The sequence below is a fragment of the Leptonotus elevatus genome, chromosome 2, assembly GCF_054856555.1.
Source record: "Leptonotus elevatus isolate MCC_2025b chromosome 2, RoL_Lele_1.0, whole genome shotgun sequence".
NCBI classification, from domain to species: Eukaryota; Metazoa; Chordata; class Actinopteri; order Syngnathiformes; family Syngnathidae; genus Leptonotus; species Leptonotus elevatus.
The window spans coordinates 44,441,497-44,458,876 of NC_141240.1; positions in this window are offsets into that span (position 1 = coordinate 44,441,497).

The following is a 17,380-nucleotide window of genomic DNA, read 5'->3' on the forward strand; positions in this document are numbered from 1 at the left end:
ACAGGTGCCTGTGACAGGAGTTTAAAAAAGAAGTAATTTGACAAAAAAATTGCTATGCTTAAAATGACTTTTATCTGTTAACCCTGTGATTTTTAACAAGTGTGCGGTGAGAAATCGTCAGGTTTTCTAGTGGAAAATAATCAAATGTCAATTACTAGTTAATAAAAAAAAAAGTATATTTTTTTATTGATTTATAGCAACCAGCACGTATAGTAGCAGATATGGGCAACATGCCACGGACTTCCAACTTCTGTAACGCTGCTCAATTGAACGTTGCCGTTGATAGGTGTGAGTGTGTAGGCCAGGGTGTCTCAGTTCTCCAAAGCACTTCGGAGAACTGAAACACCCTACACACGAAAACAGCATAGGTGTCTGACTTACTCAATGCTGACTGAAAAAGAAGTGGGTATACTCAGTATACCCGCGTATACCCTGGACTTCACCACTGGGTGTTATCAAGGGCTTAAAGTTTTTAAAAAAATCCTGAGCCTGAACTTTTCCAGGGAGCGGTGGTGCAGTGTCCAACATGCCGATTCGTTGTTCGACCGGCATCAAGCCATTACTATTTGATTTGTCGCCGTGGATGGAATGGGCATTTGGGAAACTCATTAAATTCCCAATTGGCCAGTCCTCCCCAAGCGTCAGGTCATCTCTTTCATTATCCATTTATATTATGTATGGTACAGTATAGCATCCCCTCTAGTGCTGCAGCTATCAAATATTTAGGTATTCAAACATCATATGGAAAATTCTATTGAATAATCAGGTATTTGGATTAAATATAAATATTTTCGCACGGTGAAAGAACAATTATGAATAAAGAAGACAATAAAAATATATTCCCACTTACTAATGATCGACCAACTTTCATTTCTAGATAATCAACTTTTTTGTTTTACTTAAATTTAAATTGTGCTTAACAGCACATTATTTTCCTCTCTAGAAAGTTTGGGAGATTTTACAAAAATCTCTCCCCATGGATTGAACTTCCGTTAAATATTAGGACACTTTCATCTCTACCCACTCTTAAAACACACTTACTTACCTACTTTTTTTTCATTTAATTGACTTATTCATTTACCCGCTTAAGATAATTATTGATTTTTTTGGTGATATTTTTGTTTTACCTCTTTACACACTTTTATATCCGCTGTCGCACACACTTGTTTTTCCCACGGACTCTTAGAAACAACCCCCAAACACTTACACCTTGCCAGCGCTTCTGCAGAGCGTGAGAGCGTGCAAACGCCTGACGTCACGCTCAAGGAGAAACCTTACGTTTCCGTCCCGAAACCGTCATCATTATTTGACAAAACAGGAAAAATAGGGGCAACAGCCATTGTGCCACAGTAGTGCCTCCTGTCCTTTAACATTTTTCTTAAGCATGTGTGGGTGATAAATATGGTTGTTTTAACACTCCAAAATTTGACATGCGCCTTTAAGTTACGTGAACTTCCTGCCACGCATATTCAGCCAACATTCAGCCAGTCACGAATGTACGTATGGATGTAGGCCGTGTGCCTCACAATGAACTGAAATAATAAGTAGAGCCATTATCATTGGCCAGTAAAGGAGTAGTCAAATACAACAAAAATCAAACCAAGTGCAGAGTAGACTGAGCTTTGCACTATATTAGAGCTGGGTACGAAAAGATAGCCCTTAGACTACAAAGATAAAGGGAAAAAATGCTACCACAGCTGAGCAAATGTAATAATTTGATTTTATCTATTAGGGAAACATTTGTAAAGACAACTTACATGAGCTCTACAGGACTCAATGTGGACCTGGATCAGGGGCAATGGAACCATCTGGCCACAGGTCATGCATCCATTTTTGGGCATTTTGTTGAACTCAGCAGCATCATACGGCAATGGGGTAGTATCTATTTCTTCTTGAAGAGGGACAATGTACAGCACATTTTTCCCATTGTTCGAAGCAGTTTTGAGAGATTTGGCAGTGTATCTTTGTGAACCTTGAGCCACAGGATTTAATCTTCTTTGTCCACCGCCTCCTTAAAAAGTAAGAAAAACAAACAAAGAAACTGTCATGTCTGGGAAGATCTGGTTTTGGTTGAGGGTCCCGATTGGTCCTGAGTGGGTTCCAGCCTTTCCGCGGGTTGACCAATCCGGGCCCTCGGCCACTTGTGCCTGGCCCCAGGTGTGGCGAGTTACCCAATTAGTGTGGGTGTATTTAGTTCCCGGGTGGTGATCAGTCGGCGTGCGATCATTGCCGCTTGTCACGGTCACCACCGGAGTTCTGGCTGTCAGTTTGATTTTGTAACTTTTCAGTTTGTTGTTTAGTTAGCATTAACCAGTACCCTGGTTAGTGTTTTCTGAAAAATAAAGCACGCCAGTCTCGCTCCTGCTGTGGTTCTCCTGCCTCCCTGCATTTTGGGTCCTCCACTTCACACGCCGACAGACACCACGCCGCCCCGTGACCACACCGTAACAGAAACTATACAAATTTGAAGGACTTTCATCAACAAACAAAATATACCACCATAACCTTTTCAGATATTCACAAAAAATATATATATTTGTGATATGCCGCAAACTATCGGTAGTTTGCAATTCCACTGATCACAAACAGTTGTGGCGATTACTTGACTACTTAGATCATGTTCAGAATAATAACGCATCACCAACTTGCTGCAGTTAAATAACCATCATTACTTTACAGCTTCAATTCGTTGGTGTATGCACATAATTATAATAAAGACAATTACTATGATGGTTAAATTTGCAGCTTGTAACAGCATTCCAGACATTAATAAATAAAATGTTACACTCACAATTAATTCAACTACGCAAAGTTGCAATAATACTAGGAAACCATTCTGTGGCATTAGTAGGCATAATTTAGAAGTATTAAATTGATCAACAAAATTAAAAAAAGAGGTATGTACCTGAAAGGGGGGGATTTTCAAAGATTATGAGTTTCTGCTGAGGCCTTGTGACAAATATGTCATGTTTTGTAACTTTCAGTGTTTTCATTGACAATTGTGATGCTACGTCAAAATGGCAGTCATATACTGCATATGGTTTGGAGTCAGATTTATCCCACTGGGAGTGACCCAGTTCTGGCCTAAAAGCGTTAGAGGCAAATGTAAACAGCAAAGATTGCTGATTACAGTAATTTATTTGTTCTGGTTAATACAGTCATTCCAAAACACATTGTGTCACGTGAACATATTATATCATGTATTTACTGTGCATTTTCCTTGAACGCTTTGAGGTCGGAACTGACAATCTAAGTGGGATAAATCCGATTTTCCACTTTCCTCAAGTGCAGAAATTATCGTTGGTGAAATGAAGCTTTCCACTCGTTGAAAAGTATTAGACTTTGGATCGTCGTAATTTGATTTGTGAGGATTGTTTTGTTTTGAGAACGTGAAAAACTATAATTTTAACAATATGCCTGCTTTGTATGCTTGTCACGTTGTTGTCACGGTGTTACATTGTGGAAATATAAGAGATGCCAGAACTTCGGAATTGTCAATTTGAGTTCGTAAACGGAGAAAGTTGTGAGCAAGCATGTGTGTTCCTGTTTTGATGTTAACTACGGGCGTACAGTAGCTTTGTTTTAGCTGTTAAAAAACACGAGTTAACTGACTAATGTTTACATTACACGTGGCAGTGTGTTAGCGCACCAAACAGGACATCGTGTACCATTACATCAAACACACATGACAACCTGTGTGTGCTCAGGCTATCTTACTGACACGAATGTACCAATGGATTCAGGCATCATCCGCAACGTGCTTTTCTTTTTATATATCACATTTGATAATGCAATTAATTGTCCATGTAGTCATGATTAACCAACTTATCTTAATTTGCAACAACTGGCAGCGTTGAACCTGAACAAGTTAAACGAACAAAAGCCCATTAATGCATGTATATTGCTGCCCGATGCACACTTAAGTTAGTGTGGTTAATTTTGGCATCTGAGAATGGCAGTTCATTTTCATTATACACTGCCAGGTTTCACTAGACATCAATGAGAAAAGCTGTAAACAAGGCTTCAGATGAAGGGGACCAAATGCCTTATTTGGCAACCACAGCCTCGAAGTGTCACACTGTCGGATAATTTAGAGCTTGGTATAAAAAACAAAATTAAATCAAAGAAAATTGAAGTATGTATTGTTAGAGTTTACAATATTTGTATTCTACTCTTTGCGTGTTCAATTAACTGAATGGTGAGATTCTGTCCCTTTGCAAAGGTATTATAATTATCAGAAGCTTCTGATCACACAAATGAAGTCACCCAAGCAGTGTTCTGTTCAAAAGTGTGTGTCCCTCCTTCTCCTGCACATCATTATTTATTGAAAAGTGGGTGAATACGAAAAGTCTCCTCTCCCCTCCCATTCACAAAAAGGCAGAAGTTCCCAGGAATACAAATCAGATTAGACCTAAACAATAATAAGTCAGCCTGTCCTTGGACTCGACCGACTGAGACTGGTACAAACTCTACTCCCTCTTTCCCAGGCAAGAGAGACAGATAAGAATACAATAGACAATACTATTCATTGAGCTACACAGCTATAACTAAATCCAAAACGGCTAAAATATAAATTGAAACTGAAAAACAATGTTAATAATTCAACAGTATCCAATGAAGAACCATACCTGTAACTTTTTTAAGAAACCAGCCACCTTGTAAATCTCGCATCCTGGGATATTCTTCTTGGAGCAGTCTGCTTATCTGAAAGTAGTAAGCAAGTGCTGCTGACATAGTTAATTGTTATATGTATAAATTTTCATAAAACTTTGTTAGCTGCAAATGAAAATTAACAGTTTTGCGATATGGTGGAAAATTCAAATGACGGTATCGGGAGGGTAACCAAACAGACCGACCGACATCTTAAGATTATAATTCGTTGTCCGTTTGACAGAGGGAGTCAATGCGCACAAGGATCAGAATTAATTTATTTATTTGCAGTAATTGCGGAGCAGTTTTGCGTATCATGACTTCATTTGAGGAGCAAATTTCTTTTTTCCTCTCCTTTTTTTTTCTTTCTTTAAGGAGCGAATTTAGAATTTTGTGGAGCAATTTCTTTTTTCTTTTTGTACCCGGTTAATTCCAGGGACGCTTAGCCTGGCCGAGGGTCAAGAAAAGCCTGGCGGCTCGCCGCTCTATTAAAACGCTGGGGAAAACACTGGTTTCCATTTAGTCTTTTCACGATACCGAAATTTTGACTTTGATACTAAAACCTGCATAAAATACCTCAATGCCGGTACTGAAACGCTAGACAAAACTCTAAAACATCAGCAAAAGCAGCAAAATTAAAACTGGCTAAAGAACTTCAAATTATTTTTACTTATTATTAATTTGAAATATTGGGATGTATACATGTTAAATTTATGTACATACGGTATATATTTATGTTTATACTGTATGTGCTTTCACATTGCATTCTGTATTCTTGAAGTGCTATATTTGACTGCATTTGATGTCATCCGTTTTAAAAATTGGCAATAGTGGCACTCCAATAACTCAATGTAACGTTGCTTGATTGTTCGTGCATGTCTCGGCTCTTCTCCATTTCGCTCCTAATTAGTCGAATGCATCATCAAATACTACAAATTGGGAACAAAATAATTCAAACTCCACTTATTTTTAAGGGAAGTGTCAAAAATGCGTCACAACCTGTGTCTGTTGCTCTGTCAGTCGTCTGAGCTTTTACTATGCATAAGTGTGATATCCTACTGTGTGCCTGTTCATTGAACGCACCGTGCCTAAGTCCACTGCAGGAATGATTGCTGCTTTTTCTTCTGCTTCTTCACGAAAAACATTTGCTCTTGTCACAAAACCTTTCTAAAACTGAAAATTGAAAACCACACGTGTTCTTCGTGTGCTGATTGAAAACATGCGTAGGCAATGCCAATGCTGTTGCATAGCTTACGTGGACGTCCAGCGAGCACTACACTTAATAAGCTTAATTAGCGCTTCATGCTTCTCCACGAGGAGTGCACGTCCAGCAAGCGCTTCAGTGCGTGAAGCTATCTTCCTGCGCCCTCTCGCACACACGCTAAAAGAGGCGTGTCGCTTACTTAAGGCGTTTTCCACATATCGGTAGATAGAAAACAAGAGTTGGCGGGCTGTCTCGTATTTTTTTTTTTAAGTACCGGTACTAAGAAAAAAATTATACCGAGCCGTTTTTGACACCAAAACATAAAGGTACGGTACTGGCACCGGTATCCCGTGCAACACTATTTTCATTACACTTTTGCGAAATACTTGTATTTAGACATGTCTCAAAAACCATGGGAAAGCAAATTTTTTGGGCCGATATTTGCATTTTTTTTAAATTACAGTGTTTCCATTAACAGTTTGCTTTTGCACAATTTGCATTTTGCGCAAATCTGAGGGTAATGGAAACACACATATACAGAAGGAAACAAAACATTAAAAAACAATACAATGGCAAGACTCAAGTGTAGAATTGTCTTTTAGGCGTGATCGGCATTGTCACCCATATTTATGGTCCTCCTCCCAAGACCCGCTTCCAAGAGAAAAGTTTCCTCTTTTGGCGTTTTTTCCAGGTTTGTTGATAGCAGACAGAACTGCAGTTCTATCAACTTACACACAGAAACATTAGGAGGATTTGCCAAACTTCTTTTGCGCTTCTGACCTCGAGAAGCAAACACTGGGAAACATCTATGAAGCACAAAAAGTTTTTAATTAGTGAACATTAAATTGTCAAGGATCTAATATCTGTCAGTGACTCAAAGACAAATATATATTCTAAATATATTATATTTAATAATTTTTTTTAAATTCAATGGTACAAAGTTGTTGTTTTTTAAAGCTACATACCACATGAGTACTCTCATTCTAAAATCGTAATATTGTTAACCAATGTAATATGTGCTTCCATTTTTCAAAAACAAGCTAGCACATTGTAATGGCCACTTACCTCTGCATCTCTTGCTGCACTGTGCCTGGTCTGGCTATGACACTGCTGGTAGGCCTCATAGCTGCTGGTTGAACAGTGTGCTGGGATGTAGGTTGAGCAACAGGTGAAGAACTTGTGGTGCTTCCAAGCTGATGACTTAAGCAGTCAAGCAGCACACGGACTGCTGATTCCACATTTAGTGTATTCTGAAAATATAGAGGTATGTGAAGGCTGCATACAGCAATTAGAGACAGCTGGAACATGAGATTTTTGAGTGACTAAATGGATGTGTTGTCACATGTGCTGAACAGCTGAAAAATGAAAAGATACATTAATTAAATAATTGTTTAATGGATCAAATACAAGACATTCCCAAAAAAGAGGGGGAAACAACCAACTACAGCACTACAAATCACACAAAAGGGCTCATCTCGATTGTCTTAATTGAAACATACAACTACGAGCTCCAAGTTGTCCTTCAAATCTTTGGAAGCAACTCAAAAGATTTTCTTATGCAGCCGTTTTAAGGAGGGAGTAAATTGTTTTAAAGACACATCTTGGAACAAGGATGGACCACTGAAAAGATTTCATGGGTCAGCTTAAGTAACGGGTCCGCTGATAGATCCTCTAAGGAAGTCATATAGCTTCTTGATGTTGAGGTTTGAAAACCAGCTGGACTGTAAATGATCATAAACTAATATTGCATTGTTTATCATATTGGATAGTACATCATATTTCAGATTTAATATACAGTAAATATTTTGTTGCAGTATGTCTGTTCTTTTTTGTGAAGTGTTTGATACTAATATGACTTAATTATATGGGTGTTAAAAAAAGATTCAGCAATATATCACGAAATTACAGCGCACAGCACAATTCTTGAATTGATTTGATACGCGGCCGAATCTATTTTTAAACCTCAATTTTTTTAATGGAAATATTCAACCAACGTCTTACTTTAGGGTTAGGGTTCATACGTTAAACATGGAAGAATGTTATATTAATGGACATTAAGCCTTAATATTTTATTTCAATACTGTTCAAACATCAAACAGATTTCAACAGATTGTTGTTAAATACAGTGGCTCACAGTTATGAACCTGAAGTTTAGTATTAGTAAATAAATAAATGTTCATACAAATCTTACAGTGTACACGTACAAGTTAACTGATGAGTATTTTCTAAATTTGAGTTAAAAACAAACACACGCAATAAACAATTTATAGATTCGTATCAGGATTAATTGGTATCGAATAGAATCGTGACCTATGAATCGTGGTACGGATCAAATCGCCACGTACTAGGCAATTCACACCCCTACTTAATTACACTGGCTCATGATTACCACATCTAAGAAAGTGATACCACCTACGCCTGAGGAATTTGTCAAATTACACAATCAAGGGATGACGTCTCATTTTCCTGAATTATTTACAAAAGGCCAGTTGTTGTTTTTTAAGGTTGGTTGGGTTATTCGAAATGCTCGTCCTGTTGAGTGTAACAGTAGTAGTAGTACGGCATCATAACTGATAAATTAATATTAAAAATGGAAACTCCCGTTAGTTGTTATGTAACTATTGTATACATATATGCTATACATATAAACTTGCTACCGGTAACTCTCCTAAATTAAACTACATCAGGCTCACAACTTTGCGTTTAGACTACTGCATAACTATTACTTTGACAAGAACCGCACCAGGCCCATGGTGTGCGTGCTGAATACTGTATGCAAAATAGACCTGAAAAGAACTCAGACACTGAGTTGAAGCTACGAGAAGCTCAAGGGAGCGCTGGTGAACTATATGTCGACCACCCACTTAAAAAAAACACACCATTAATGTCAAGACAGTAGCGATATTCCGCTCACCTGCTGCTGCAGCGAAGAGCTGTTGCTCTGATCGGTCATTTTTCTAGAAGGCAAAACAAGATAAAGAACACTATGGAGTCAAATGTGTACATACATAACATCGATTGGGTGCATCTTCCCTCCAGTACCTGTCAATGGCGCATATGTGAGCTACATGAATTCGTTTGTTAGCCAGCTAACTAATACAAGAAATAACAATTTTAACCAACACAGGGGAGCAGCGCACTGCACCATTCTTGGCATATAATGAAGTAGTTTAGTTGTTCATTGTTGTCATATAGCCACAATATTCCAAAGCATGAGATGAAATTACGTCCGTGGCGCCAGAAATGACGATAATGACTAGACTGCTTTAGCATGAAATCAAATGCCAGCTAGCTAGAAAGCTAAATATGTGATGCTAATCATAAAAACAGGTTGGATGACCATCGTCAATATTTGAAAGAATGATGAAGTAACATAATACTTACCTTGTAATAGCAAAAACCAAAAGAGACTGAAGTATTCTTAATATGTATGTTGGTTGGCGACGATGTGTCCTGCTTGTATCCTTCCGCGAGTCCCGCCACCGTCGTTCGCTAAACCAATGAGGTTGCGCTCCAATCCGCTCAAATCCTTCTCACTTGATTGGTCAAAACAACCCTTCATTACACCAAAGCCCACCCCCTTCTTAACGAGTACAAATCACGGCGCTCTACAAGTACAAATTAGTTTTGCTCCATTTGTAGCGCGACAAATGGGGCAAAACTCACGTCACTGAACAGCAGCAGAAAACCCACTTGTGACTCCTAGTGGAGACTTCTTTGACTACAAGTTGTCATTTCTACAGGTACAAATCACAACTTTTACAGATACAAATTTATAGTTTTTGTACAGGTACAAAAAAAAAATTTGTACAGATACAAATCATGACTTTTGCAGGTACAAATTTGTTTTTACAGATACAAATTTGTTTTACACATACACATTTTTTTTTTACAGGTACAAATTTCTTTTACAGACACAAATTTTTTTTTACAGGCACACTTTTTTTTTACAGATACAAATCACAAATTTAGACTTTTTTCTACAGGTACAAATTTTTTGCACAAGTTAATTTTGCACCATATTTACCTCCATATTCAAACACATCAAATACGTTTCAATACATCGCCAGTATTAACGTGATGTAGTTTAGGATGGGGGAAAACTTGCAAAATCTAACTTATTTAGCATTATACATCAGACTAAAAATAATTGCCGTGCAACACTTACCTCAGACGAGATGAAATGGGACGAGACCGTCGTCGAGAACCTTCTAAAATAGTCTCATTCATGCGTCTTTAATTGGCCACAGCACAGACAAGCAGAAAACGACCAATCAGGGAAAAGAGATAGGACAACACGAACTCCAACTATCAGCAAGAGGGGTCCGTCGTCTAGAACCTTCCAAAATCAAGCGAATGTCATTGGCCACAGCACAGACAGGGAAAAAAACGGACCAATCAGGGTTAGGATTAGAAAAAAACGCGCGAGAGAAGACAACGCGAAGTCCCAACTATCACAAGATGGGTTGCAGCCGGATGGTGAGGTTGGAGCGCGCTGCATCCGAGGAGACCAGTTTAAGGGGGCAACTGCGCTGCGTGCAGCTGCAAGGTTCAATAATGCGGATTGTGTCATACAACACTCGCGGGTTGCGAGTAGGACATACTGCTACATACAGGACAGGCTGTCTGGTGGTGGATGCACTGCTTGACCAATTGTATGTGTTTTTTGCACATCAACATAAAAAAATAAATACATATAAAAAGATAAAAATTGTAATTCAAACATCCACTTTTTTAACCACTAAAAAGAACCAACCATTGTCTAATTCATATCTTTGTTTTCAGTGTTAAAGGAGTGACACATATTTTAATTACTATGCATTTAAAAAAATCTGATTAATCTGTTATTTTAATTTCAGCAATTATCACCTGTCTAAATTATTCAACACAAACAAATCTTTACAAGCGATGAAATATTTCTACAAAAAATCCAGTATTATATATTTTATTATTGGCTACATTGTACATGTCACTGATTTTTTTTTTTTTTAAGTATATTGAACATAAAACAATCTAGTTAAATGAACCTTCCAATTTGAATTTGTTGATTTACACCATTAACCAAATTTTATTAACATCTTACAAATTCCTTTTATATGTCTATGTGTGCCCTGAGGAAACTGTGGAGACAACATGCGCACAGTCACTGTTTGTGCATCTTGAAGAACTCATCAATATCACAAAAGAAAACATTTACTTTAGCAAAGGAAATGGACAAGTTTTAGTATTAAATAATAAACCATAATCAGCAAAAAACACAGTAATAGTCACGCTACAAATTTGGAAAATAATCAAATAAAAACATTTTGTGACTGAAAAGTCCTGGCTGTACCTAATCAATTGGCCAAGATGGCCGCCGCCCCGGGTGGGCAGAGGGGAGAGAATCCTTGGTGTACCTAATTAATTGGCCAAGATGGCCGCCGCCCTGGGTGGGCAGAGTGGCGAGAATCCAGGGTGTACCTAATTAATTGACCAGAATCCTGGGTGTACCTAATCAATTGGCCAAGATAGTAGTAGTAGTAATAGTATTTGCAATAGTAGTAGTCGTATATAGGCCAAGCCTTGAGTACACCAAGAAAAAAAGGGGCTGAGTTGAGCTCAACAGTGAGAGATGATTGGCTGAGGCAGTTGCTATGCAAAAGTGACAGACCATTCACGCACACACATTTGATTTTAACTTGTTGCGAGACGTCACGCACCCACATTCCATTGATTTTGTATAGGATACGCTCACCTCAAACAAAAGCCTCTCACGACCTAACGGTTGAAGATGCAGATTCCAGAAAGGGCTCGTTAGAACGGCAAGGGTTTGGGGAACGCGAGCATGTTCTCAGTTTTTTAATCGGATGAAAAATGACCAACTTAGGAGCAGGTTGAAAACTTATGATTGATCGAAAATGAAGAGGGAAAAACGGCGAAAATAACATTGAAAAGAGATCGAAATAGTCCGACTTCTCCTCGCTTAAAGTGAAAATAAAGGTACTAAATGACACCTTAGCCAAATAAAACTTAGTTTTTCAGAAAGCAGAGGCTTGTGGCTACAAAATGTGCCAATTTGATGTCTAGTGAGCAAAGATTGTGGCCATGGTGACGAGTTGAAGTGAAACTTTTGGAAATATATTTTTTGGTTCCCGTCACTGAAGCCTTAATTAGTCACACTCTAAATAGGCGACTTTCACCCTTTGCTCACTGTCTTTGAACCCGCACAGGGGGGAGAGCTTTCATTCCTTAATTTTTTTTTTTGACACTGAGCTAAAGATGACAAAAATTCCAACAAAATGAGCTAAAATTCATATTGGTCGGTCAACGAATGCGCGCGCAGCGTGTCTTGGAAAAAGGTGTTTGATTGGAGTTGATGTCTTTCGGATTCCCATTCATTCCTATGGGACTTTATTTGGGAGTTTTTTGGGAATAGCGTCGCCATGGTAACTGGGAATTCCCTTGCGGAAAAATCGGTGGAAGATTAAAAAAATAATAAAAAGAAGAAGAAGAAAAATACTAGAAAAATTTCCGCGGAAATTTTGAATGGGCCTGCTGACTCTTGCAAGGTGGAAAGATGCATGCTCTGAACTGTTTGCCAAATGTTGGTGTACTTTACCTCTCAATTTGTGTCAGCAGGAATAGAGTTCAGGACAATTTGTAATAACTGCAGTTATTACATGTGTAATGGCTTCCCTTATGTCTTGATTGACATTTTAGTCATATCAAAAGGGAATCAGTTTAATTTCTTGCTTATAGTGTAAGTGATTAACTAAAATATAAAATGCAATATACTGTATCATGGAGCAAATACAGTATGAATGCAGTGTTTAAATTTGACATTGCATATTAAAAGGCATGTTGGTGCTGATCAATATTGCAGGAATATTACTCCAAAGTACATGTAAAACGGCTCTTAAAAGAGCCGTTTTGGGTCTTTGTTACACAGCATCTTCATCTTTTCCTGAGCACACAAAGGAACAAGTTGTTAGAAAATAGGCAGCAAAACTGAACAGTTAAAACTTAATCTAAATACTCATCCAATACACATGTGACGGTTTTTCAGTGAGGAATCCTGTAGAATAAATCATTTTGGTCTACGTTTGCGGGATCCCTTTTTTCATCTTTTCTCTCCACCAGTTGTACCGGACATAACAACCTTGATATCCTTGGCCATGTCAAGTAGCGCCCCTTGCTGCGCTCCATCCACCTGTATTGCATGTGAAAATGAAAAATGAGTGTTCAATGTTTGCCTAGATCAATTCAGTAATCAATCATCACTTACCCTCGCAGTTCATCCCTTACCATTGCAGTTCATCCCTTACCATCGCAGTACCTCACTGACACCAACACTTTTCATTGTGTTGTAGTCACAATCACAATAAGGACAAACAAAACATTCAAGTCCAAATGCACGATGTCCTGCTAACAGAAAAGCACACTGATTAAAAGTACCGTCATACAACACTGCTCAAAATAAGGGAGCGCTTAAATGGCATATCCCATGTCTTAAATTCAATTTAAAGCTCAATACGTTTAGAACTAACTAAATGATAAATATGTCTACAAAAAAATTGATTGGCCGCTCTGATTTTGAGTGTAGTTCTGTTATGACACAAATTTTGAACGAGCAAAGGATTTAACTTTTCGGCCTTTACAATTTAAAGTACAGTATCCCCCTCTTTTGAGCAGTGGTATGAAAGGCTCAATAACATTTGCAAAGGCACACTTGTGAAAATGGTGCCCTTGCGATCTACAATGAGCTGACACAAGAAGTTAACACACAGTAGACCGGACTGTGGTAACTGTAATAAGTGTGCAGAACGCCTGATTGAACACAACAATCTGGGCGAGATATGTAAATGTGATCAATCAGTGTCTGCTTTCCAGTTGTGGCCTGGGTGATCAGCTGTGAAAAGCCTCTGGACTGAAACAAGTCCAGAATGGATTTCTTTCCCTTTGAAAGCAAATCCTCATTAAAGTCTCCGCAAACAACAATAGGCTGGCAGTCCATCACGGCCAAGGCATCCAAGAGACTTCCAAGGTTTGGAAGAAATGTGCCAAGACTCAGGTTGGGTGGCCTGTAGACCGTAGCTATCAAAGCCTGGACGGGAGCGTCAACCCTGATGACAGCAAATTCCAGGTCAACCACATTCTGAATAAACCGACGGGGCTCCGCTCGAAGACAATCGCGATAATAGACTGCGACTCCGCCACCCTCTTTTTGGACCATGTCCAGTCTATTTGAATACGAAACGTGTCTGTTGCGCACAAAAGTGCTGCATCCCTTCAGTTGCAAGGGAGGGGGGGAAGAAGGATCTGCGATTGGCTGGCAACCAGTTCAGGGTGTACCCCGCCTACTGCCCGAAGCCAGCTGGGATAGGCTCCAGCAACCCCCGCGACCCTTGTGAGGACAAGCGGTACAGAAAATGGATGGATGGATGGGGAAGAAGAATCCAGACAAATGAGTTTCAGTGAGGCAAAGGACATCTGCCAGCCTCAACTCATGATGAGACTTTAAGTCGTCAATATGAGATGGAAGGCCCTCGGTGTTGTGATGAACAATGGTCAAGGTGGGAAAAGCAGTTTGCGGCATTTTGGAAAAGTACAACAATGGTCTTGTACTTTGGAAAGAAGCGCGCGTCATACTGTCCATTGCCGCCGTGACGTTGGGATTGGCGTAGATTTTGGATTCGTCAAAGTCTATGACCCTCAATCCCTGAAGTGACGTCGTGCGGCTTAGGGCAACATAGGCCATTCCAGGTTCAAACACACGCTTAAGAGACACCACTGCAGAGGTCATCGTCATGCCTTGCACTTTGTGAGCCGTGCATCCAAAGGCAAGCTTCATGGGGAATTGCCGCCTGACCACGCCTTTCATGCCCAGGTTTTCCTCCGACCTTTCGATATAGACCAAGTCATCCGTCGGCCCCAGAATTTTATGGCGCAATTTCTGGCCCGCTTCGGGATTGTCTAGCCTCAGTCCGAGCAAGGTCACTTTCTCCGCCGACCCCTTTGGGGCGTTTTGAACAATGTTGCCTATTGTGCCAAAGGTCCCGTTCACCAATCCGTCCTCGACATCCAAATTCCGAAGAAGCATAACCCGTGCTCCTACACCAGCTTGAAGGGCATCCGGTAGATCCCTTCTCGACCCAATGATGACTTTGGTCACGGTGACCATCGCCCCCGACCGTGGGCTCTTCCTGTAGTCCTCTGCGGGAATATTGACCACAGTCAATTTGAGAGCAGCCACAGTTGCTGCATTGTGCCTATCCACCTCTTTATTGGTGGCAAAGATATGCAGAGTATACGCAGGGAGGTCTCGCGCATCCGTGACAGCCGTGGTGAGTAACGCCCTGTCACCATCGCCGAGTGGATCAGCCTTCCCCTTCTCCCTGATCCTGTTCAAAAGCGACGTCGTCTTTTTGCCGCATGATTTGAGTAAGCTTGACCATCTGAAAATCTGTCCAGAGGTCAAGAAGATCGTTGTCAGAAACGCAGAGGGGTTTGGACCTTCCAAGGGGTGGCAGTTGGTAGAAGTCCCCAACTGCAAGAACGGAGATGCCCCCAAATGGTCTCTGGTTGCCCTTGATTTGCTGAAATCTCCAGTGGACATAGGCAAAGAGTTCCTTGGAGACCATGGAAATCTCGTCGATGATCAAAATTTCCACGTTGCAAAGGGTTGCTCTCAATGCGTCCAACGTATTCCCCAGCGCCTGGTAAGGAGGCTTTAGAGTCCTGGGGAGTTTCAAGAGGGAATGAAGAGTTTTCCCTGAGATGTTGTAAGCCGCCGTGCCAGTAAACGACGTCAGCAGCACAGCAGGCTTGGCCATATCCGCTTCGTCGCGGAACCTGGGAAGCTGATGGAGAATCTTACTGGCCTCCTGGTAAATGCACTTGATGACATGCGATTTACCACAGCCAGCTCCTCCGGAGATCAAATAAAAGAAGGGCTCGAGGAGACGATCCGAAACGCGTTTCAAACACCACTCGCGCACAGCGTAGAAGACGGACGCTTGCGTTTCATTGAGACTGCGGTACATGTTCCTCACAAATTCGGCGCTCAACTTTGGCGCCTCAAACGCCGGCAAGACCGCGCCGCTACCAGCAGCGTCCTGGTAGGCCGGAACCTCATCTTGCGGGTCTTCCTGTAACGGATTAGATTCGCGTTCGGCGGCACACTCCAAACGCTCTGCTTCTACCTCCGGCGCAAAAGTGCTCCACGCGTTGAGAACCGCACGAAGCTCTTTCAATTTTTCGAAGGCATTGTCCACGGTCTTTCCCCGTCCTTCGTACCGCCCCCGATTGCGGTCCACGATAGCCCGCACCCGACCGAACTTTGATTCCCCGGCACCGTAGAACTCCTCGTACGTTTTGAGGTTTTCAGACCTGAGCTCAGCGTCGTCTCTGTGGGGGAGGTACAATTTAAGCTGTGTCCTGTAATACTTCTCAGCATACTTTTTGATTGAGAAGCGAGTGAATCTGATGACGGCATCTTTTCCAATCCGCTTCTGGATGAATCCCTTGCCGTGTGAGAGGGGAATGACATTCTTGCCCTCAATCTGCTGACCGTAGACGACCCGGTATTCGGATGCGAATTCGGCGAGACACATCCGCTCAAACATTGCCGTTCTAGGTCTTGCCACATATTTGTCTGGCAGACCAGACATCCACACGTTGTCTGCGTCCGGATGCATGGTCTTCAGTCTACTCATGGGTAGACTCAATTTCACGCCATCCTCAGCCGTCTGGATGAAAACTACGCTGCGCGAGCACTTCTTCAGAGGGAGACTGCATGTCCGCGCCACCGCTTCTTGAGCGCTCACCTCTCTGTGCTTGGAATACGCCGCCATTATTTTCATCAATTGAAGTATAGTAACATCACACATTGTATAGTTCATTGATTATAAATAATGGATGGGGTGAGCAGAGCCTTCAATAAATCCTCAACAATAGAAAAAAATGGATCCACTATAGACTTCCTTGTTTACTTATTAACAAAGAAAACGGTATTGTAATAACATTGTTACTTTTTTTTTCTTTTAGATTAATTTCCATGAGGTGAAACGGTTTGGCAAAATGGATGGATATTCTGGATGGCCGTGAAAAAAACGATCGCTACAGAAACCAACGGTAATCTTTCAAGGGGGAAAATAAAGGCAGCTTTGACAATTTACAAATGTGTGCTGTAGTCAATCAATGAAGGTCATTTAACAGTGTAAAATACTTCCAAAATCCCTCATCGGCGCCGCTCCGCTACACGATCGAGCAGGACACGCCACTCAACAACCGACGCCCCCCTCCCCGACCCCCACCACGACGACGACAGACGAGACAAAAGCCTTACTGTATATTGTAGCAACGATGGATATACACAATTGAGATTTAGAGCCTACTCAAACTTTTCTTTGTTTTTGTTTTCTTTTACTGCACATTAAAACCTTAAAGTGAGATCTGCTAGCTCTAGCTAGCGCTAGCAGGTGTAGTTAGCATGTAGGTTACCATGTCTAGCACTTAACTTTACCTATATCTTGTTAAAACAGCAGC